Source organism: Tachyglossus aculeatus, chromosome 9, assembly GCF_015852505.1.
Source record: "Tachyglossus aculeatus isolate mTacAcu1 chromosome 9, mTacAcu1.pri, whole genome shotgun sequence".
NCBI lineage: Eukaryota > Metazoa > Chordata > Mammalia > Monotremata > Tachyglossidae > Tachyglossus > Tachyglossus aculeatus.
Genome location: NC_052074.1, coordinates 25,884,766 through 25,908,153, shown reverse-complemented (window position 1 = coordinate 25,908,153; position 23,388 = coordinate 25,884,766). Strand labels below are relative to the sequence as shown.

At 42.4% G+C, this 23,388-nt stretch overlaps 1 protein-coding gene across 2 annotated transcripts in view; it reads right to left on the bottom strand.

Moving 5' to 3' along the window:
- LCLAT1 (lysocardiolipin acyltransferase 1) overlaps nucleotides 1-22,918 on the bottom strand; it is a 212,976-nt gene extending 190,058 nt beyond the window's left edge. The window contains exons 1-2 of one of the 2 annotated variants that reach the window (XM_038751453.1): nucleotides 22,867-22,918; nucleotides 13,324-13,488 (exon numbers count right to left, since the gene is read on the bottom strand). The gene's annotated coding sequence lies outside the window, so the exon portion shown is untranslated. Of the gene's footprint in view, nucleotides 1-13,323; nucleotides 13,489-22,866 lie in introns of those variants that run through there. The other variant, XM_038751454.1, reaches the window with a different exon arrangement.
- Nucleotides 22,919-23,388: the final 470 nt, after the last annotated feature.

Sequence of the window (23,388 nt, the reverse complement as noted above, 5' to 3'; positions counted from 1 at the left end):
TGGACAATGGCAAATAATTAATCAACTGGTGGCATTCACTGAGCACCCAGAGTGCGAATCAGGGTACTAGGCACTTGAGAAGAAAGCAAATATTCTTGGCCCACAAGGAATTTACAATATCGTGGCAGAAATGGATGAAAATTACGTCAAATAGCAAGAGGAGGAGAAAAAAGGGGGATAGGTGAAGGTCGCACAGATATGATGGGATGACAGAGTTGACTGTAAAAAGAGAAACATTCATAGGTGTAGAGAGGCCCTGAGTATTGGAATAAAATACATCAATCATTCATATTTACTGAGCGTTTGCTGTGTGCACAGCACTATACTAAGCTATATTAGCACAGCTATACTAGCACAGCTATACTAAGTACAATATAACAGTTGGTAGACACATTCCCTGTCCACAGTGAGCTCACGGTCTGGAGGGGGAGACAGACATTGACATAAATAAATTACGAATATGTATGCAAATGCTGTGGGGCTGAGGTAGGAGTGAGAAAAAGGAGAAAATAAGTGGTAAGGACGGGTTGAGGGAAGGCCTCGGGGAAAAGGTGGGATTTTAGGAGGCCTCTGAAAACCAAGAGAACTGTCATCTTGCTGACCTCCCTGCTTCGGTCCATACTTCACTCTGCCGCCCAGATGATTTTTCTACAAAACTGTTCAGCCCGTGTTTCCCCACTCCTCAAAAACCTCCAGTGGTTGCCCATTCTCCCTCTGCATCCAACAGAAACCCCTTTAAAGCACTCAATCACCTTGCCCCCTCCTACCATACCTCCCGGATTTTCTACTAACACCCAGCCTTTACGCTTTGCTCCAATGCCAACCTATTTAATGTACCTCTATTTGATCTATTTTGCCGCCAACCCCTCGCCCGCAGCCTGGCTCTGGCCTGAAATACCCTCCCTCTTCATATCTTCCCACCTTCACAGCCTTACTAAAAAGTGCATCTCTTCCAAGGGTTCTTCCCCAACTAACCTCTTATTTCCTCTTCTCCCACTCCCTCCTGCATTGCAAATAAATAAAGGATTGGCAACCTTTATTCACCCCACCCTCAGCCTCCAGCACTTAAGAACATAGCAGTAATATAATTACATTAATGTCCACCTTCCCCTCTAGACTGTATGTTCGTTGTGGACAGGGAGCATGTCCACCGACTCCGTTACGTTATAACATCAAAATTGTCTCGAACTTGGGACTCTGGAGACACTTGATTGAACACTTTTTTTTTGTTCTTATTTTTTTTAACCAAGAACAAAGTCTAGAAGTGAACGACCACTTGGACCATTAGAAAATCCCAGCTCCGATGGCCAGAACACCTGCCACCGACCAAGGTTTTCACCCTTCCCACAAGTTCGGGTAACTGGCCGTACCGCTTTACGGCACCATCGATCCAATTCGGACCGAAGCCAACCCTTTCGGGATCAATTAAATTGGAAGGTTTTAACCGTTTTCACTGGCGTTATCTTCCAAACGAAAAAGAATTCATTTTCTTCCACTGATTGAAGACCAACTTTTGGCTGTAAAAATCAGATACAAAAAGTTGTTTTTACTCTGAGAAAATAAAAACGTTGCCATCGCTAACAGGAAACGACTTCCAAATACAATTCCATGTATTTCTCCCCTCTTTCTGAATCACCGGGACCAGACACCGATATCCATCACAAAATAGAAACTCAATTTTGAATCAAACAAACAAAAAACACACAAAAATAACCCAGGCCGGGTGCTTGGTCACCTCGGGAGTTTTTCAGTTAACAGCAGCAAACATTCCCAGAACTCACGCAAAACACAAGTAAATAATTCATTTCTCTCATATGAGCAAGATGTAACTATGGCAACCTTCCAAAAACAGCATGAAAACAATGGGAAACCGTATAAATTCAGGAGTAACACAAAGTGCCCAGGTACACGAGGAAAAAAAAAAGAAATCAAACAGAGCTTCGGAAATATTTTTGAACAGACTTTTGAACAGAACGGGATAAATCGGGACCTGGAAAAAGTAAAGAATAAATGTCACAGGGATCAACTGAACAGCGTGGAGCATTCATTCATATTTACTGAGCGCTTACTGTGTGCAGAGACTGTACTAAGCGCTTGGGAAGTACAAGTTGGCAACATATAGAGACAGCCCCTACCCAACAGCTGGCTCATCATCATCATCATCAATCGTATTTATTGAGCGCTTACTGTGTGCAGAACACTGTACTAAGCACTTGGGAAGTACAAGTTGGCAAAATATAGAGACAGTCCCGACCCAACAGTGGGCTCACAGTCTAGAAGGGGGAGACAGACAACAAAACAAAACATATAAACCAAATAGAATAAATATGTACAAGTAAAATAGAGTAACAAATATGTATAAACATATATACATATATACAGGCGCTGTGGGGAGGGGAAGGAGCAGTGTGGCCTAGTGGAAAGAGCACAAGCTGGGAATCAGAGGGCCTGGGTTCTAATCCCCGCTCTGCCACTTACCTGCTGAATGACCTTGGGGAAGTCACAATTCTCTGGGCCTCAGTTCCCTCATCTTCAAAACGGGGATTAAGACTGTGAGCCCCATGTGGGAGACGGACTGCGTCCAACCTGATGAGCTTGTATCCATCCCACTGCTTAGTACAGTGTCTGGTACATAGTAAGCGCTTAATACAATTTTTACAAACCCAGACGCAGACTACGTGCACAAAAACTATTGCTCATTCCTTCTTTACTGTTCCCAAACACTCTTTATTTGACGGCTACTCAAAACTCCACAATAAAGAATAAAACTCCACAACTAGAGAAGCAGTGTGGCCTAGGGTATAGAAACAGGGCCCAGGAGTCTGAAGAACTCAGCTTTTCTACTTGTCTGATTTGTGACCGTGGGAAAATCGCTTCACTTCTCATCAATTGTATTTATCATCAATCGTATTTATTTATTCCCTGGGCCTCAGTGACCTTATCTGTAAAATGGGCTATGAGCCCCATAGGAGACCTAATTAGCTGTGTGACTTTGGGCAAGTCACTTCACTTCTCTATGCCTCAGTTCCCTCATCTGTAAAATGGGCTATGAGCCCCATAGGGGACCTAATTAGCTCTGTGCCTCAGTTCCCTCATCTGTAAAATGGGGATTAAGACTGTGAGCCCCCCGTGGGACAACCTGATCACCTTGTAACCTCCCCAGCACTTAGAACAGTGCTTTGCACATAGTAAGCGCTTAATAAATGGCATTATTATTATTATTATTACCTAACCCAACACTCAGAACAGTGCCTGGCACAGAGTAAGCGCTTAACAAATAACCATTTTTAAAAAACAAACCAAAAAAAACCCCTTAATTTATCCCATTTGGATCATTTGAGGCTTTGGGCCTCTGAACTTAAATAGTTTTTACCTAGAGGAAATTTTCCACTGAAGTTAATTTAAAACAAAGGAATATTATTTCTATTTCACGATAAAAACCATTTCTTCTGGGATTGGGGTATTTCGAAACCCAATGCCATTCTTTCGCATTCATGTTGCCAACTTGTAGTTCCCAAGCGCTTAGTACAGTGCTCTGCACACAGTAAGCGCTCAATAAATACGATTGATTGATTGATTGACACAATACAGCCACTCTCAACCAATTGTTGAGGTCTCGGGAAATCCAGTCCTTTCCCTCATCCCCATTTTGCTGACTTGCCTCCTAATTTTATCCTTAATGATGGCTAATCTTCTGGAGCTAAAGAGGACTGGTGAACTGTTGCAAATCCTCATTCCACCCAATTTCTCCCTACATTGTAGGCAGGGAATATCTCTGGAATAATGTTGTATTTACTCTCCCAAGTGCTTATTTCAGTGCTCTACACACAGTAAACGCTCAATAAATACCATTGACTGACTAGGGTGTTCTCCCCTTCTAACTGTCCTAGCTAAAATACAGCCCCTCTCACCAGCCAAACCACAAGTTGAATCAATTTCCAACCAGTCTCTTCCTTGGGAAATTTGTGTACATATCCATAATTTATATTAATACCTGTTTCTCCCTCTAGACTGTAAGCTCATTGTAGGCAGGGAACATGTCTACTGACTCTCAATCGTATTTATTGAGCGATTAGTGTGCGTAAAGCATGAGAAGCAGCATGGCGTAGTTAGAAGGTCGTGGGTTCTAATCCCGGCTCCGCCACCTGTCTGCTGCGTGACCTTAGGCAAGTCACTTCACTTCTCTGGGCCTCAGTTACCGCATCTGGAAAATGGGGATTGAGACCGTGAGCCCTACGTGGGACTGCGGCTAACCCGATTTGCTTGTATCCATCCCGGCGCTTAATCCGGTGCCCGGCACAGAGTGAGTGCTTAACAGATACCATTATTATTATATATGTATATAATAATAGGTATATAATAATATAATATACATAATATAATAATATGTATATAATAATATACATATATTATGTATATATGTATATCCTGTACATATGTATATATGTTTGTACATATTTATTACTCTATTTATTTATTTATTTTACTTGTACATATCTATTCTATTTATTTTATTTTGTTAGTATGTTTGGTTTTGTTCTCTGTCTCCCCCTTTTAGACTGTGAGCCCACTGTTGGGTAGGGACTGTCTCTATATGTTGCCAATCTGTACTTCCCAAGCGCTTAGTACAGTGCTCTGCACATAGTAAGCACTCAATAAATACGACTGATGATGATGATGATGATGATCACTGTTTCAAGTGCTTGGGAGAGTAATAATAATAATAATGGCATTTATTAAGCGCTTACTATGTGCAAAGCACTGTTCTAAGCACTGGGGAAGATCCGGTTGTCCCACGGGGGGGGCTCACAATCTTAATCCCCATTTTACAGAGGAGGTAACTGAGGCACAGAGAAGTCATACTGAAGAATTTTGCACTTTCGACACCAACCAACACTGTGTTTCCTTGTCTCTCTTGCCTTCCCAACAGTGGGCTCACAGTCTAGACCTGACTGATTCCCTTCTTTCAGATTCCTATTTCCTTTCTTTTACAATTTCCCAGGATCTTCCGTGACGATTTTATTTATTTATTTTACTTGTACATATCTATTCCATTTATTTTATTTTGTTAGTATGCTTGGTTTTGTTCTCTGTCTCCCCCTTTTAGACTGTGAGCCCGCTGTTGGGTAGGGACTGTCTGTATATGTTGCCAACTTGCACTTCCCAAGCGCTTAGTACAGTGCTCTGCACCCAGTAAGCGCTCAAAAAATACGATTGATTGATTTTGAAGAGAAAATCTCGGTCCACATCGCATTTATTTTTCCAAGCATGGAAAAGAACTTCTCAGAATTGTTGATTTCCAAGTCCAAGCTTAAGATGTAAATAAGTGCTCCGGGGGCTGAGGGTAGGGCGGATTTCCGCTTAAAAGAGGAAAGATCCAAGTGCACAGGTGACAGAGGAGAGAGGGAGTAGGGAAAATAAGGGCTTGGCAGAGAAGGCGTCCTGAAGGAGATGGGATTTTAGTAAGGCTTTGATCTTCCCATCGCAGATTCCCCGCCGTTCACGCCTTCACTGAAAGTTCTGCGAGATTGATTCATTCATTCAATCGCATTTATTGAGCGCAGAGCACCGTACTAAGCGCTTGGGAAGTACAAGTTGGCAACATAATATTACCATAATGCGAGATGTGAAGCAGGGGTAGAGACGGCCAGAAGTAGAAGCAGGAGTGGTATTTACTAAACCCTTGCTCTGTACAGAGCACTGTACTAATCTATTTATATTAACGTCTGTCTCACCCCCCTAGGCCGTAAGCTCATCGCGGGCAGGGAACATGCCTCCCAACTCTGTTATAGTGTAGCTTCCCAAGCGCTTAGTACAGTGCTCTGCACACAGTAAGCGCTCAATAAATACAAACTGATTGACTGGGGTCTGAGGCAATCTTCATTCATTCTTTTAGACTGTGAGCCCACCTTTTAGACTGTGAGCCCACTGTTGGGTAGGGACTGTCTCTATATGTTGCCAATTTGTACTTCCCAAGCGCTTAGTACAGTGCTCTGCACATAGTAAACGCTCAATAAATACGATTGATGATGATGACGATTCAATCGCATTTATTGAATGAGAATCTATTGAGAAGCAGCGTGGCTCAGTGAAAAGAGCCCGGGCTTTGGAGTCAGAGGTCATGGGTCCAAATCCCGGCTCTGCCAATTGTCAGCTGTGTGACTTTGGGCAAGTCACTTCACTTCTCTGTGCCTCAGTTCCCTCATCTGTAAAATGGGGATGAAGACTACGAGCCCCACGTGGGACAACCTGATCACCTTGTATCCCCCCCAGCGAGTGCTTTGCACATAGTAAGCGCTTAAATACCATCATTATTATTATTATTATTATTTATTAAGCGCTTACAGCGTGCAGAGCACTGTACTAAGCTCTTGGAAAGTACAATTCAGCAACAGAGAGAATCCCTGCCCACACCGGGCTTACCGTCTAGAAATCTGCACGTATCCCTCGATCTATTTCCTTATTGCAAGTGAAGCCCAAGCAATTTCTCTAGTTACAGTCAGGGGAGATTTTATGTTTTGAGAAAAGGGAAATGGATTGGGCAGAGAAGATGCAGTGCAATAGTTTCTCTGACCAAGGGGAATCTTGCCCATGCCCGGAATAATTTTTGGCTTCCTTGTTTCATCCTGAATGTCACAATAAGGATTTTGTGAGGGGAGCCCCTAAATATGAACTCGCAGTTGAATGAAAATAAAGGATCCCATAGAAATTACCTCGGCGGCATTGAACGAGAGTGCTGTGAATACCAAGACCCCAGAGCTTCCGATGCTAATTTACTCTTTCTTGCTCCTTTCATGTCACTGGACAATTCAGAATGAAGTCAGATTAGTACCGTGTTTAACGAACACCAGGGTTTATTTCAAAATACGTATCAGTAACACAATCATAAATTCCCTCTTCAGGAGTTCTCATAAGTTATTCATTTTCAGAGTTGAATAAAAAAATAATTGAATTGTTTTAATGATCAATTTATGTACCACGTTTTAAAAAAATGAGTCACCAAAACTTATTAAGATGCTTTTAAATCGCGGCTGGAATAATGGAAACCAAAGACATGAAGGGCAAACATTCCACCTCCTGACAATTTCCAACAAGTTTTGAGCAGCGGAGATGCTACTTTTCCCCACAGCAAATTGAAGTCATTACCCTATAAAAATCTCTGGTGGATGCTAACGAAATGAATCATTGTTGTTATTTACACAATTAATGCAAATACTAGTCCCTAAATATATAAGCGACTTGGTTATTTGAACACCCAGTATGTAATTTCAGCCTGTGTGAATCACTTCATTAAGCTCTAAAGCTGCAACATCTTGTCTGGTGACAAGATTAAAAATGAATTTGGAAATGATGATTCACGGATTAGTGAAAGGAAACATGAAAAAAGGAACGTGAGGACCGGCCGGGTCTGATCGGCTACTTATTGATTAGCAATTGGGAAGCAATGTGAGCTGTTGGAAGGAGAGGGAGGGGGAGACAGGTGGAAGTTTTAATCATTTAACTTCTTTGGATCCCAGTTCCCTCACCTGTAAAATACCTGGTCTCCCTTCATCTTTAAACTGAAAACCCCATAAGGGACAGGGACTGTGTCCGAGCTGATGACGTTGGATCTTCCCCAGTGCTAGTCCCAAGTAAACCCTTTGAAGTCATTACCATAGAAAAATCTCTGGTGGATGCTAACAAAATGAATCACTGTTGTCATTTACACAATTAATGCAAATACTAGTCCCTAAATATATAAGCGACTTGGTTATTTGAACACCCAGTATGTCATTTCAGCCTGTGTGAATCACTTCATTAAGCTATAAAGCTGCAACATCTTGTCTGGTGACAAGATCAAAAATGAATTTGGAAATGATGATTTACGGATTAGTAAAAGGAAACATGAAAAAAGGGAACGTGAGGACCGGCCGGGTCTGATCGGCTACTTATTGATTAGCAATTGGGAAGCAATGTGAGCTGTTGGAAGGAGAGGGAGGGGGAGACAGGTGGAAGTTTTAATCATTTAACTTCTCTGGATCCCAGTTCCCTCACCTGTAAAATACCTGGTCTCCCTATTTTACCCTATAAAATTCATTACCCTATAAAAATTTCTGGTGGATGCTAACAAAATGAATCACTGTTGTTATTTACACAATTAATGCAAATACTAGTCCCTAAATATATAAGCGACTTGGTTATTTGAACACCCAGTATGTAATTTCAGCCTGTGTGAATCACTTCATTAAGCTATAAAGCTGCAACATCTTGTCTGGTGACAAGATTAAAAATGAATTTGGAAATGATGATTCACGGATTAGTGAAAGGAAACAAGAAGAAAGGAATGTGAGGACCGGCCCAGTCTGATCAGCTACTTATTGATTAGCAATTGGGAAGCAGTGTGAGCTGTTGGAAGGAGAGGGAGGGGGAGACAGGTGGAAGTTTTAATCATTTAACTTCTTTGGATCCCAGTTCCCTCACCTGTAAAATACCTGGTCTCCCTTCATCTTTAAACTGAAAACCCCATATGGGACAAGGACTGTGTCCAAGCTGATGACGTCGCATCTTCCCCATTGCTAGTCCCAAGTAAACCCTTTGAAATCATTACCATAGAAAAATCTCTGGTGGATGCTAATGAAATGAATCACTGTTGTTATTTACACAATTAATGCAAATAATAGTCCCTAAATATATAAGTGACTTGGTTATTTGAACACCCAGTATGTAATTTCAGCCTGTGTGAATCACTTCATTAAGCTATAAAGCTGCAACATCTTGTCTGGTGGCAAGATTAAAAATGAATTTGGAAATGAAGATTCACGGATTAGTGAAAGGAAACATGAAAAAAGGAACGTGAGGACCGGCCGGGTCTGATCGGCTACTTATTGATTAGCAATTGGGAAGCAATGTGAGCTGTTGGAAGGAGGGGGAGACAGGTGGAAGTTTTAATCATTTAACTTCTTTGGATCCCAGTTCCCTCACCTGTAAAATCTCGGCTTTAAATGGAAAACCCCACGTGGGACAGGGACTGTGTCCGAGCTGATGACGTGGGATCTTCCCCAGTGCTAGTCCCAAGTAAACCCTTAAATACCACCACCATTACTGATATTTTCACTGAAACTTGTGCCCCGTCAACCGGCCTTCAGAGTTGGGGAAATGTTCTCGGGTGACCTAAACCGTCTTCATCCTGAAGTACAAGAAATGTTATTGTATATTTTTCCATTACTGAGCACCACAACTTTGCCAAGTCCAGATTCTCACCTATTCCACACATTCGGGTCTCCTAAAGAACCACCTATTGTGAGAAAATTGTGTTAGGGTCACACTTTCTGCAAAAGGAAGTAATGGGTCAGGGGCTAAATGGTCTGAAAATCCACCATAGCTGACTTTTTCCAGTAGAGATCCCAGGATTACGTCCACCTCTCTTTAAATGCTTTGCAGCCTTGTCACTGTTACTTTATACTAACACGCTAACAAAAAAAAAAAACCAAAACCACACAGAATCTCCAAATACTGTACCTTACGGCGTGGCTCAGCGGCAAGAGCACGGGCTTTGGAGTCAGAGGACATGGGTTCAAATCCTGACTCCGCCAATTGTCAGCTGTGTGACTTTGGGCAAGTCACTTCACTTCTCTGTGCCTCAGTTGTCCCCAAGGGACAACCTGATCACCCTGTAACCTCCCCAGCACTCAGAACAGTGCTTTGCACATAGGAAGTGCTTAATAAATGTCATTATTATAATTATTATTATTAATGCTGAGAAACATAGCAGCATCACTTTCTCACCAATGTAACCTAGTAGTAGTAATGGTATTTACCGTGGACTCAGCACTGAATTAAGTGTTGGGAAAGACGATATAGGTGGATATTTTGTACATATTTATTACTCTATTTATTTATTTATTTATTTATTTTACTTGTACATAGCTATTCTATTTATTTTATTTTGTTAGTATGTTTGGTTTTGTTCTCTGTCTCCCCCTCTTAGACTGTGAGCCCACTGTTGGGTAGGGACTGTCTCTATATGTTGCCAATTTGTACTTCCCAAGCGCTCAGTACAGTGCTCTGCACATAGTAAGCGCTCAATAAATACGACTGATGATGATGATGATATTTTAATAGTATTTACAGTAAGCACTCAATAAAGACGATTGAATGAATGAATGAACTAAGCCCTGACTAGGGGTTGCGCACTGTACTACATGCTGGGGTAGATACAGTGCTTAGAACAGTGCTTGGCACATAGTAAGCGCTTAACAAATACCATCATCATCATCATCATTACCATTATTATTATTATAATTACAAGCTAATCAGGTTGGACAGAGTCCCTGTCCCACATGGGGCTCCCAACCTTAATCCCCATTTTACAGATGAGAGAACCGAGGGACAGAAAAGTGAAGTGACTTACCCAAGGTCACCCAGCAGACGGTGGCAACGCTGGAAATAAAAACGAGGTTCTCTCCCAGGCCCTCGCTCTTTCCACTAGAGCACGTTGCTTCCCGACACGGTCCCGACTTCTTCCACCACTAAATCTACTGGTGCCAACAACTTATCGATCATTTTATATTAGCACCGGATCCTACTGTGGAAACACTCCCATTGTTTGGATGCCGTATCCAAATTGAGCAATAAAACCATGTGTTCATAACAGAACTGACTTCACTCGATTATCTTATCTGATCATCCTGCAATGACCCCAGCACTCAGCATAGGCGCTCAATAAATACGATTAAATGAATGAATGAATGTTGAATGAATGAAGGAATGAATGAGTTACTCTACTTTACTTGTACATATTTAGTCTATTATTTATTTTATCTTGTTAATATGTTTTGTTTTGTTGTCTGTCTCCCCCTTCTAGACTGTGAGCCCGCTGTTGGGTAGGGACCGTCTCTATATGTTGCCAACTTGGACTTCCCAAGCGCTTAGTCCAGTGCTCTGCACACAGTAAGCGCTCAATAAATACGAATGAATGAATGAACGAATAGTGCTTGGCACAGAGTAGGTGCAAAATCTACCACTGATTGAACAAACACGGCAATATTTATTATTCTCATTACTTCCCAAGCGCTTAGTACAGTGCTCTGCACACAGTAAGCACTCAATAAATACGATTGATTGACTGATTGATTGATTGATTACCACTATTACCCAATGCATTTGGCCGTCGAACCACTGTGGCTGGAAAAGCTATAACCAGATGTCGGTTACATTGCTAAATGTCGGTTAAATGTTAAGCGTTTACTACGTGCCAAGCACTGTTCTAAGCGCTGTATCTACCCCAGCGTGGAGTACAGTGCGCAACCCATAGTAAGGGCTTACTAAATACTATGCACATTACCCTCTGAGTTTTTTGGTTTTTTGAGTTCAGCGAGTCTCAGTAGAGGTAAAGGGTTAAGGAAGAAGGATTGGAGACCTTTATTAATAATAATAATAATGATAGCATTTATTAAGCGCTTACTATGTGCAAAGCACCGTTCTAAGCGCTGGGGAGGTTACAAGGTGATCAGGTTGTCCCACGGGGGGCTCACAGTCTTAATCCCCATTTTAATAATAATAATGATGGCATTTATTAAGCGCTTACTATGTGCAAAGCACTGTTCTAAGTGCTGGAGAGGTTACAGGGTGATCAGGTTGTCCCACGGGGGGCTCACAGTCTTAATCCCCATTTTACAGATGAGGTAACTGAGGCCCAGAGAAGTGAAGTGACTTGCCCAAAGTCACACAGCTGGCAACTGGCAGAGCCGGGATTTGAACCCATGACCTCTGATTCCAAAGCCCGGGCTCTTTCCACTGAGCCACGCTGCTTCTTTAAGTGGAACTGGGGGAAATGAAGTGAAGTGACATACCCAAAGTCACACAGCTGGCAATTCTTAGAGCCAGGATTTGAACCCATGACCTCTGATTCCAAAGCCCGGGCTCTTTCCACTGAGCCACGCTGCTTCTTTAAGAGAAACTGGGGGAAATGAAGTGAAGTGACATACCCAAAGTCACACAGCTGGCAATTATTAGAGCCGGGATTTGAACCCATGACCTCTGATTCCAAAGTCTGGGCTCTTTCCACTGAGCCATGCTGCTTCTTTAAGTGGAACTGGGGGAAATGAAGTGAAGTGACATAAGAATGATAATAATAATGGCATTTATTAAGCTCTTACTATGTGCAAAGCACTGTTCTAAGCGCTGGGGGGGATACAAAGTGATCAGGTTGTCCCACGGGGGGCTCACAGTCTTAATCCCCATTTTACAGATGAGGGAACTGAGGCTCAGAGAAGTTAAGTGGCTTGTCCAAGGTCACACAGCAGACATGTGGCGGAGCCGGGATTCAAACCCATGACCTCTGACTCCAAAGCCCAGGCTCTTTCCACTGAGCCACGCTGCTTCTCTAGTCACATACCCAAAGTCACACAGCTGGCAATTATTAGAGCCGGGATTTGAACCCATGACCTCTGATTCCAAAGCCCGGGCTCTTTCCACTGAGCCACGCTGCTTCTTTAAGTGGAATTGGGGGAAATACAAAGCTTCTCCCCTGACCCGCCATGGCTAAGAGCCTTAGGAAAAATGTCTATAATATATTTTGTTTTGTTGTCTGTCTCCCCCTTCTAGACTCCGACCCACTGTTGGGTAGGGGCCGTCTCTAGATGCTGCCGACTTGGACTTCCCAAGCGCTTAGTCCAGTGCTCTGCACACAGTAAGCGCTCAATAAATACGACTGAATGAATGAATGAATGTCTCTTTTGCCCAATCTCATAAACCTGATGATCTGTCACCTACAGCGTGGGAGAAGCAGCACGGCTCATTGGAAAGAGCCCGGGCTTTGGAGTCAGAGGTCATGGGTTCGAATCCCGGCTCCGCCACACGTCTGCTGTGTGACCTTGGGCAAGTCACTTAACTTCTCTGAGCCTCAGTTCCCCCATCTGTAAAATGGGAATTAAGACTGTGAGCCCCCCGTGGGACAACTTGATCACCTCGTATCCCCCCCAGCGCTTAGAACAGTGCTCTGCACATAGTAAGCGCTTAACAAATGCCATCATTATTATTATTATTACAGCGACGGCCGATCCGACGTGCACCGATCCCATTTCACCTGCTGAATCACCACGAACGCCCGACGTTAAGGTCGGAAGCCACAAGGCGAGCAGTCTTGCAGATCAACCACTCAATCAATCAATCGTATTTATCGAGCGCTTACTGTGTGCAGAGCACTGTACTAAGCGCTTGGGAGGTGCAAGTTGGCAACATATTGCGGATGGTTTCCGTATTTCCACCTAGCCGGTCGAAACCCACCTCCGTTTTCAGAAACGCCCCAACGTAAGCGTTGAACAAATACCGTCCGAGACCCACCTCACCGTCGCCGTGCTCAGCCGGGGGCGAGCCGACTTTTTCCGCGGTCGGGAATCCTTCCAAACCCGCCGGGCCTTTGGCAACGCAACGGGAGTTGAAGACGCGAGCGGCAATTTGGCTCCTGCTCTTGTTTTTCCTTCTCGCGGAGGGATGGGCGGGAGACAGCTGGGAAGGAGAGAAAAGAGGCCCTGCTGTTCCTACACTTTGCAATTAGCTGCTTTTCATTCATTCATTCATTTATTCATTCATTCATTCATTCAATCGTATTTATTGAGCGCCTACTATGTGCAGAGCACTGGACTAAGCGCTTGGGAAGTCCAAGTTGGCAACCTCTAGAGACGGTCATCATCATCATCAATCGTATTTATTGAGCGCCTGCTGTGTGCAGAGCACTGGACTAAGCGCTTGGGAAGTCCAAGTTGGCAACCTCTAGAGACGGTCATCATCATCAATCATATTTATTGAGCGCTTACTGTGTGCAGAGCACTGGACTAAGCGCTTGGGAAGTCCAATCAATCAATCAATCAATCAATCAATCGTATTTATTGAGCGCTTACTAGGTGCAGAGCACTGGACTAAGCGCTTGGGAAGTCCAAGTTGGCAACCTCTAGAGACGGTCATCATCATCATCATCAATCGTATTTATTGAGCGCTTACTGTGTGCAGAGCACTGGACTAAGCGCTTGGGAAGTCCAATCAATCAATCAATCAATCGTATTTATTGAGTGCTTACTAGGTGCAGGGCACTGGACTAAGCGCTTGGGAAGTCCAAGTTGGCAACCTCTAGAGACGGTCATCATCATCAATCATATTTATTGAGCGCCTGCTGTGTGCAGAGCACTGGACTAAGCGCTTGGGAAGTCCAAGTTGGCAACCTCTAGAGACGGTCATCAACATCATCATCAATCGTATTTATTGAGCGCTTACTGTGTGCAGAGCACTGGACTAAGCGCTTGGGAAGTCCAATCAATCAATCAATCAATCAATCGTATTTATTGAGCGCTTACTAGGTGCAGGGCACTGGACTAAGAGCTTGGGAAGTCCAAATTGGCAACATCTAGAGACAGTCCCTACCCAACAGTGGGCTCACAGTCTAAAAGGGGGAGACGGAGAACAAAACCAAACGTACTAACAAAATAAAATAAATAGAATAGATATGTACAAGTAAAATAAATAGAGTAATAAATATGTACAAACATATATACATATATACAGTCCCTACCCAACAGTGGGCTCACAGTCTAGAAGGGGGAGACAGAGAACGAAACAAAACATATTAACGAAATAAAATAAATAGAATAAATATGTACAAATAAAATAGAGTAATAAATACGTACAAACATATGTATATATATATATACAGGTGCTGTGACCGACTGGGCTGTATGGGCCCCAAGGATTCATTCAGTCGCATTGATTGAGAGCTCGCTGTGTGCACAGCACTGTACTAAGCGCTTGGGAAGTACAATTCGGCAACAAATAGAGACAACCCCTACCCAACGACGGGCTCACAGTCTAGAAAGGATGGGCCTCTCATTCATTCATTCATTCATTCAATCGTATTTATTGAGCGCTTATTGTGTGCGGAGCACTTCCTTCCTTCAATCGTATTTATTGAGCGCTTACTGTGTGCAGAGCACTGGACTAAGCGCTTGGGAAGTACAAGTTGGCAACATCTAGAGACGGTCCCTACCCAACAGCAGGCTCACAGTCTAGAAGGGGGAGACAGAGAATGAAACAAAACATATTAACGAAATAAAATAAATAGAATAAATATGCACAAATAAAATAAAGAAATAGAGTAATAAATACGTACAAACATATATATATATATATATATACCACCATATATATAACAAAATAAAATAAATAGAGTAGATATATACAAGTAAAATAAATAAATAAATAAATAGAGTAATAAATATGTACAAACATATATACATATATACAGTCCCTACCCAACGGCGGGCTCACAGTCTAGAAGGGAGAGACAGACAACGAAACAAAACATATTAATGAAATAAAATAAATAGAATAACTATGTACAAATAAAATAGAGTAATAAATACGTACAAACATATGTACATATATACAGGTGCTGTGACCAACTGGGCTTTATGGGCCTCAAGGATTCATTCAGTCGCATTGATTGAGAGCTCGCTGTGTGCACAGCACTGTACTAAGCGCTTGGGAAGTACAAGTCGGCAACAAATAGAGACAACCCCTACCCAACGACGGGCTCACGGTCTAGAAAGGATGGGCCTCTCATTCATTCATTCATTCAATCGCATTTATTGAGCGCTTATTGCGTGTGGAGCACTTCCTTCCTTCAATCGTATTTATTGAGCGCTTACTGTGTGCAGAGCACTGGACTAAGCGCTTGGGAAGTCCAAGTTGGCAACATCTAGAGACGGTCCCTACCCGACAGCGGGCTCACAGTCTAGAAGGGGGAGACAGAGAATGAAACAAAACATATTAACAAAATAAAATAAATAGAATAAATATGTACAAATAAAATAAATAAAGAAATAGAGTAATAAATACGTACAAACATATATACATCTAACTGAAAACGGTCACTCGGTCTCCACTGAGGCCTGGGGAAAGACCCGAGCGATCCTTCAACGTCCCGGGCTGAACCGTGGAGCCAGTGTTCGCCATTCAATCAATCGTATTTATTGAGCACTTACCCCGGGCAGACCACTGTACTAAACGCCTGGAAAACCATGATGCAACATTCATTCATTCAATCGTACTTATTGAGCGCTTACTGTGTGCAGAGCACTGGACTCTAAGCGCTTGGGAAGTCCAAGTTGGCAACATCTAGAGACGGTCCCTACCCAACAGTGGGCTCACAGTCTAGAAGGGGGAGACAGACCACAAAACATATTAACAAAATAAAATAAATAGAATAAATATGTACAAATAAAATAAAGAAATAGAGTAATAAATACATACAAACATATATATATATATATATACCACCATATATATAACAAAATAAAATAAATAGAATAGATATGTACAAGTAAAATAAATAAATAGAGTAATAAATATGTACAACCATATATACACATATACAGTCCCTACCCAACGGCGGGCTCACAGTCTAGAAGGGGGAGACAGACAACGAAACAAAACATATTAACGAAATAAAATAAATAGAATAAATATGTACAAATAAAATAGAGTAATAAATACGTACAAACATATGTACATATATACTGGTGCTGTGACCAACTGGGCTTTATGGGCCCCAAGGATTCATTCAGTCACACTGATTGAGAGCTCACTGTGTGCAGAGCACTGTACTAAGCGCTTGGGAAGTACAAGTTGGCAACGACGGGCTCATGGTCTAGAAAGAATGGGGCCTCTCATTCATTCATTCATTCAATCGTATTTATTGAGCGCTTACTGTGTGCAGAGCACTGGACTAAGCGCTTGGGAAGCCCAAGTCGGCAACATCTAGAGACGGTCCCTACCCAACGGCGGGCTCACAGTCTAGAAGGGGGAGGCAGACAACAAAACAAAACATGTGGACAGGTGTCAAGTCATCAGTAACTAAACGCTCAGCGGGGCTCAGTGGAAAGAGCCCGGGCTTTGGAGTCAGAGGGTGTGGGTTCAAATCCTGGCTCCGCCAATTGTCAGCTGGGTGACTTTGGGCAAGTCACTTCACTTCTCTGGGCCTCAGTTCCCTCATCTGTAAATGGGAATTAAAGACTGTGAGCCCCCGGTGGGACAACCTGATCACCTTGTAACCTCCCCGGTGCTTAGAACAGTGCTTTGCACATAGTAAGCGCTTAATAAATGCCATCATTATTAGTATTATCATTACTACTGATCGCTATTCTCTTGTCTTGTCCTCTTCCAAGCGCTTAGAGCAGTGCTTTGTACGCAGTAACCTTAACAATAATAACACACATCAATTCCAGCGCTTAGAACACTGCTCTGCACATAGTAAGCGCTTAATAAATGCCATCATTATTATTATTATTATTATTACTACTGATCGCTAGTCTCATCTTGTCCTCTCCCCAGCGCTTAGAACAGTGCTTTGCACATAGTAAGCGCTTAATAAATGCCATCATTATTAGTATTATCATTACTACTGATCGCTATTCTCTTGTCTTGTCCTCTCAGCGCTTAGAGCAGTTCTTTGTATGCAGTAAACTTAATAATAATAACACACATCAATTCCAGCGCTTAGAACAGTGCTCTGCACATAGTAAGCGCTTAATAAATGCCACCATTATTAGTATTATCATTACTACTGATCGCTATTCTCTTGTCTTGTCCTCTCCCAAGCGCTTAGAGCAGTTCTTTGTACGCAGTAAACAATAATAATAACACACATCAATTCCAGCGCTTAGAACAGTGCTCTGCACATAGTAAGCGCTTAATAAATGCCATCATTATTATTATTATTACTACTGATCGCTTTTCTCTTGTCTTGTCCTCTCCCCAGAGCTTAGAACAGTGCTTTGCACATAGTAAGCACTTAATAAATGCCATCATTATCAGTATTATCATTACTACTGATCGCTATTCTCTTGTCTTGTCCTCTCCCAAGCACTTAGAGCAGTTCTTTGTACGCAGTAAAGTTAATAATAATAACACACATCAATTCCAGCGCTTAGAACAATGCTCTGCACATAGTAAGCGCTTAATAAATGCCATCATTATTAGTATTATCATTACTACTGATCGCTATTCTCTTGTCTTGTCCTCTCCCCAGCGCTTAGAGCAGTTCTTTGTACGCCTTAAACTTAATAATAATAACACACATCAATTCCAGCGCTTAGAACAGTGCTCTGCACATAGTAAGCGCTTAATAAATGTCATCATTATTAGTATTATCAGTACTACTGATCGCTATTCTCTTGTCTTGTCCTCTCCCCAGCGCTTAGAGCAGTTCTTTGTACGCAGTAAACTTAATAATAATAACACACATCAATTCCAGCGCTTAGAACAGTGCTCTGCACATAGTAAGCGCTTAATAAATGCCATCATTATTAGTATTATCATTTCTACTGATCGCTATTCTCTTGTCTTGTCCTCTCCCCAGCGCTTAGAGCAGTTCTTTGTACGCAGCAACCTTAATAATAATAACACACATCAATTCCAGCGCTTAGAACAGTGCTCTGCACACAGTAAGTGCTTAATAAATGCCATCATTATTAGTATTATTACTACTGATCGCTATTCTCATCTTGTCCTCTCCCAAGCGCTTAGAGCAGTTCTTTGTACGCAGTAAACTTAATAATAATAACACACATCAATTCCAGCGCTTAGAACAGTGCTCTGCACATAGTAAGCGCTTAATAAACGCCATCATTATTATTATTATTACTACTGATCGCTATTCTCTTGTCTTGTCCTCTCCCCAGAGCTTAGAACAGTGCTTTGCACATAGTAAGCGCTTAATAAATGCCATCATTATTAGTATTATCATTACTACTGATGGCTATTCTCTTGTCTTGTCCTCTCCCAAGCGCTTAGAGCAGTTCTTTGTACGCAGTAAACTTAATAATAATAACACACATCAATTCCAGCGCTTAGAACAGTGCTCTGCACATAGTAAGCGCTTAATAAATGCCATCACTACTAGTATTATCATCATTACTACTGATGGCTATTCTCTTGTCTTGTCCTCTCCCCAGCGCTTAGAGCAGTTCTTTGTACGCAGTAAACTTAACAATAATAACACACATCAATTCCAGTGCTTAGAACAGTGCTCTGCACATAGTAAGCACTTAATAAATGCCATCATTACTAGTATTATCATCATTACTACTGATCGCTATTCTCTTGTCTTGTCCTCTCCCCAGCACTTAGAGCAGTTCTTTGTACGCAGTAAACTTAATAATAATAACACACATCAATTCCAGCGCTTAGACCAGTGCTCTGCACATAGTAAGCACTTAATAAATGCCATCATTATTAGTATTATCATTACTACTGATCGCTATTCTCTTGTCTTGTCCTCTCCCCAGCGCTTAGAACAGTGCTTTGCACATAGTAAGTGCTTAATAAATGCCACCATTATTAGTATCATCATTACTACTGATCGCTATTCTCTTGTCTTGTCCTCTCCCCAGCGCTTAGAGCAGTTCTTTGTACGCAGTAAACTTAATAATAATAACACACATCAATTCCAGCGCTTAGAACAGTGCTCTGCACATAGTAAGCGCTTAATAAACGCCATCATTATTATTATTATTACTACTGATCGTTATTCTCTTGTCTTGTCCTCTCCCAAGCGCTTAGAGCAGTGCTTTGCACACAGTGAGCAACATAATAATAATGATAATAATAACACAATAATAATACCAATAATGCCCAATCAATAGCCCTGATCACTATTCTCTGGCCCTCTCCCCAGAGCTTAGAGTAGTGCTTTGCACACTGTGAGCAACATAATAATAATAATAATAAAAATAATGATAATAATAATGATAACGCCCAATCAATAGCCCTGATCACTATTCTCTTGTCCTCTCCCAAGTGCTTAGAGCAGTGCTTTGCACGCAGTGAGCAACACAATATTAATAACATAGTAAAGATAATGATAACAATAACGTGCAATCAATAGCACTGATCGCTATTCTCTTGTCTTGCCCTCTCCCAAGCGCTTAGAGCAGTGCTTTGCACACAGTGAGCAACATAATAATAATGATAATAACAACACAATAATAATACCAATAATGCCCAATCAATAGCCCTGATCACTAGTCTCTGGCCCTCTCCCAAGCGCTTAGAGCAGTGCTTTGCACACCGTGAGCAACATAATAATAATAATAATAATAATAATGATAACGCCCAATCAATAGCCCTGATCACTATTCTCTTGCCCTCTCCCAAGTGCTTAGAGCAGTGCTTTGCAGGCAGTGAGCAACACAATAATATTAATAACATAATAAAGATAATAACAATAACGTGCAATCAATAGCACTGATCACTATTCTCTTGTCTTTCCCTCTCCCAAGCGCTCAGAGCAGTGCTTCGCACACAGTAAGCAACGTGATAATAATGATAATAACAACACAATAATAATAATACCAATAAAGCCCAATCAACAGCCCTGATCACTATTTTCTGGCCCTCTCCCCAGAGCTTAGAGTAGTGCTTTGCACACCGTGAGCAACATAATAATAATAATAATAATAATAATAATAATAATAATAATGATAATGCCCAATCAATACCCCTGATCACTATTCTCTTGCCCTCTTCCAAGCGCTTAGAGTAGTGCTTTGCACACCGTGAGCAACATAATAACAATAATAGTAATGATAATAATAATGATAACACCCAATCAATAGCCCTGATCACTATTCTCTTGCCCTCTCCCAAGCGCTTAGAGTAGTGCTTTGCACACCGTGAGCAACATAATAAGAATAATAAAAACAATGATAATAACAATGATAACGCCCAATCAACAGCCCTGATCACTATTCTCTGGCCCTCTCCCAAGCGCTTAGAGTAGTGCTTTGCACACCGTGAGCAACATAATAATGATAATAATAATAATAATAATAATAATAATGATAATGCCCAATCAATACCCCTGATCACTATTCTCTTGCCCTCTTCCAAGCGCTTAGAGTAGTGCTTTGCACACCGTGAGCAACATAATAACAATAATAGTAATGATAATAATAATGATAACACCCAATCAATAGCCCTGATCACTATTCTCTGGCCCTCTCCCAAGCGCTTAGAGTAGTGCTTTGCACACCGTGAGCAACATAATAATAATAACAATGATAACGCCCAATCAATAGCCCTGATCACTATTCTCTGGCCCTCTCCCAAGCGCTTAGAGTAGTGCTTTGCACACCGTGAGCAACATAATAACAATAATAGTAATGATAATAATAATGATAACACCCAATCAATACCCCTGATCACTATTCTCTGGCCCTCTCCCAAGCGCTTAGAGTAGTGCTTTGCACACCGTGAGCAACATAATAAGAATAATAAAAACAATGATAATAACAATGATAACGCCCAATCAATAGCCCTGATCACTATTCTCTGGCCCTCTCCCAAGCGCTTAGAGTAGTGCTTTGCACACCGTGAGCAACATAATAATAATAATATAACAATAATGCCCAATCAATAGCCCCGATCACTATTCTCTTGCCCTCTCCCAAGCGCTTAGAGTAGTGCTTTGCACACCGTGAGCAACATAATAATAATAATAAAACAATAATGCCCAATCAATAGCCCCGATCACTATTCTCTTGCCCTCTCCCAAGCGCTTAGAGTAGTGCTTTGCACACCGTGAGCAACATAATAACAATAATAGTAATGATAATAATAATGATAACACCCAATCAATAGCCCTGATCACTATTCTCTTGCCCTCTCCCAAGCGCTTAGAGTAGTGCTTTGCACACCGTGAGCAACATAATAATAATAATAATGATAACACCCAATCAATAGCCCTGATCACTATTCTCTTGCCCTCTCCCAAGCGCTTAGAGTAGTGCTTTGCACACAGTGAGCAACTTAATAATAATGATAATAGCACAATAATACCAATAAAGCACAATCAATAGCCCTGATCACTATTCTCTGGCCCTCTCCCAAGCGCTTAGAGTAGTGCTTTGCACACCGTGAGCAACATAATAATAATAATATAACAATAATGCCCAATCAATAGCCCCGATCACTATTCTCTTGCCCTCTCCCAAGCGCTTAGAGTAGTGCTTTGCACACCGTGAGCAACATAATAACAATAATAGTAATGATAATAATAATGATAACACCCAATCAATAGCCCTGATCACTATTCTCTTGCCCTCTCCCAAGCGCTTAGAGTAGTGCTTTGCACACCGTGAGCAACATAATAATAATAATAATGATAACACCCAATCAATAGCCCTGATCACTATTCTCTTGCCCTCTCCCAAGCGCTTAGAGTAGTGCTTTGCACACAGTGAGCAACTTAATAATAATGATAATAACACAATAATACCAATAAAGCACAATCAATAGCCCTGATCACTATTCTCTTGCCCTCTCCCAAGCGCTCAGAGTAGTGCTTTGCACACCGTGAGCAACATAATAATAATAAAAATAATGATAATAATCAATCAATCGTATTTATTGAGCGCTTACTATGTGCAGAGCACTGTAATATGTGCAGAGCACTATAAAAATAATGATAATAATAATGATAACACCCAATCAACAGCCCTGATCACTATTCTCTGGCCCTCTCCCAAGCCCTTAGACCAGTGCTTTGCACACCGTGAGCAACATAATAATAATAATGATAATAATGATGATAACGCGCAATCAACAGCCCTGATCCCTCTCCTGCTGTCCCGTCCCAAGCGCTTATCACAGTGCTTTGCAGACGGTAAGAGCTCAATAAGTGCCGCTGATGGCTACTGTGTGGCCCCCTCCCAAGCGCTTAGCGCAGGGTCATTGGTGGGGGCGGTGGGGGCCGAGGCCTCCCTGACCTGAGAGGGGTCAGAGGTCAGAGGTCAGGGGTCAGGGGTCAGGGGTGGGGGGGGAGCGGACTCCTCTTACCCGCAGGCGCCCCCGCCGTCGCCTTAGAAATGCGTGCCGCGCTGCCCCGCGCTGATTGGCCGCTCTCCGCGGTGACGTCATCGTCCCGCCCCCTCGGGCCGCCCGTGATTGGCGCAGGCGGGAAGCCACGCCCACCTCCCCGGGACACGCCCCCTTCCCCGCCCGTGTCCCCGCCCCCTTTCTCGGATCTAGCCTATCCCCGCTCTCCGTTCCGTGGCCACGCCCCTTTCCTCGCCGCTAACCTGATCCGTGGCCACGCCCCCTTTCCTCGCCGCTAGCCTATCCCCTCCCTCCGTTATGTGACCACGCCCCCCATCCCCCCGCCCCTCGCCCCCCCTCCGCTGAGGGCGGGGCCCGTCACGTGATCCGCGCTGAACCAATCCGCAGCCGGGATTCCTACTTCGTTCATTCATTCATCAGCCGTGATTCCTACTTGTCATTCATTCATTCGTTCATTGACCAATCCGCAGCCGGGATTCCTACTTCGTTCATTCATTCATCAGCCGTGATTCCTACTTGTCA